Source organism: Apis dorsata, unplaced genomic scaffold (genome assembly GCF_000469605.1).
Source record: "Apis dorsata unplaced genomic scaffold, Apis dorsata 1.3 scaffold_696, whole genome shotgun sequence".
In the NCBI taxonomy this organism is placed as follows: Eukaryota; Metazoa; Arthropoda; class Insecta; order Hymenoptera; family Apidae; genus Apis; species Apis dorsata.
The window spans coordinates 57290-59352 of record NW_006263875.1 but is presented as its reverse complement, the minus strand read 5'-3'; the positions used below and the strand labels follow the sequence as shown (position 1 = coordinate 59352).

The following is a 2063-nucleotide window of genomic DNA, read 5'->3' as shown; positions in this document are numbered from 1 at the left end:
TTCACTTTTCCAGCAATGGCCACTGGCCGAGTTCGACCTGAACCGGCGTGGCTCGCTGATTATTGCTCTTTTATGGTTGGCACACATCGGCCAACGCGGTTTTCTCCGGTCCGCTTAACAAGCTGGGTCGCTTTCCGTTCCCACGATTGAACTTCGTGAACGTGCCACCAACTTCTTCTTCTACGGCCGCGAGAATCTTGATCAAGGTTGTTCCGTCCACCACGGGGATATTCAATTGCCCCTGTCGTCTGTATCGAGGGTGAGGAGGCGATCGGTGGTGATACGTGTGTGTTGCTTACGAGGTAGGAAGCAGGAAGGGTATTCGATAATAAAGTATATTGTGGTCGAAGGCAGCGATAAATCGATGGTGAGCCGTGATTGCCAGTAGATGGATGGATGTGTTGAGCCGCTACTTCATTTCATACCAGTTTCTAATTGAGGGAAAGTGCGGGAAGAAAAATGAGATATTTGGTAATTCTGGCATCTCTCGATTGTTTAGTCTCCTTGATTTGTAATGAATCATCCTTTTTCTTGCGTATTTTGCGTGTATACAGCTTTGGTTTTTAAGAGATTTATATTAATATCGAGTTCTCGTTCTTTATTATATTATCCTCGAGCAACTGTACACTTTCGATTTTAAACACGATAAAAATGAGATTGAACGAGCCTTGTATCAAATATTCTTGGAGTCTCCAAGAGGGAATTTATCGAATTATTTGTATCGAATCTAATTTTAGAGAATTTCTAAAGCATTTTTAATCCTTAATAATAAATTCTATAAATTTTAACAAGGAAAATTAGAAAATTTCATATCTCGTGTCGTTCAAGGATCACACTTTTTTTTTAAAAGTATATACATATATATTACTAAAACTAACGTCTATAACGTCTAAAACTCGCAGATATAAAATTTTATCTATAATTTGTTCCGCAATTTGCTCAGTTATCTTTCCACCTAGCGACACTCAGGTTCCCAAGGCTGCTCGAATATTTCCCAACATATTTCATAGAAACAAATATTCGAGAAATGTCGGATCGCATTTTCGAACCACGTGAACGTCTCATAGTTCACCGTGATACCTACTCGAGGAAAGAGATACGTATCCAAGCAGGATCGAGAAAGTCGATTATTATCCGTTCGGGATCTACGATACACGCACACGCCTTCCCTTTTGTTCAGATCGTTCAATGAAATTGTAGTTTCAATTATCGGTACGATTACTCGGCTCACATCTGGGCTCGATAAATACCTGTATCAACCTCCTTATCAGGCTTAGACGTTACGTAACTATGTACCTTTGATAAAGCCGTGCCTTGCTTTTTCCTCCGTTCCAATTCCATGGAAAATATGTGTAATACATAGCTCTATTTATGCGAATCTGCGAAGAAGTGCGATCAAATTTTTCCCAGGAATCCGTCTTTTCACCACGTATTTTTTTTTTTATATATATATAATTTTTTTCGATTCGTAGGAGTGTTCTATCGAGAGAATTTCAAAATGTTTCGAATATATTTTCTCGAATAATGGAAAATCTGAATTAATTGGGGAGACACGATTCGATGCTGGGATGGAATTTTTCCGAATAATGGAAAATGGCTCGTGATTTTCCTCGTGATTATTATTCTATGTTTGAAAGAGAGTAGATCCGGATGTTTTTTATTTTATTTTCCTTTTTTTGATTTACAGTGTAGATCTCTATTTTCTTTTTTTATTATAATTTTATTCGCAGAAACGTCTGATCAATTTTCAATTTCGTGTTTTTCTGTGTGTTCTTCTTCAACGTACTGTTTATCGTACACATCTTCTGCGCACTTACTGCGTCTCTACTCGTTTTCACGATGGAATATTATCTGTTTGTTTAGATAGTAGAATATTCGAACATTTTCTGATCCAAAGACGAAGGGATTCCACGTGAATACCACGTGTTGCAAATTCGAAGGTAATTTTAGAAAAATTAAGACTCGTATATATAATTTAAATAATCAGCTCGTCTGGAGTTTAATTGAAGTCTTGAAATAATTTCCCTATTGTCGTTCGATCGAATTTGTCTGCTATTCTCTCG

General features: G+C 37.5%; 1 protein-coding gene and 1 long non-coding RNA gene across 10 annotated transcripts in view; one reads left to right on the top strand and one right to left on the bottom strand.

Moving 5' to 3' along the window:
- LOC102672458 (LIM domain-binding protein 2) overlaps positions 1-2063 on the top strand; it is a 143859-nt gene that overhangs the window by 106235 nt on the left and 35561 nt on the right. The gene's annotated exons all lie outside the window — the stretch shown is intronic.
- Positions 7-2063, bottom strand: part of LOC116186448 — a 19043-nt gene continuing 16986 nt past the window's right edge. Inside the window, exon 3 of the long non-coding RNA XR_004151446.1 lies at positions 7-180. This is a non-coding gene — a long non-coding RNA (uncharacterized LOC116186448). The remainder of the gene's footprint in view (positions 181-2063) is intronic.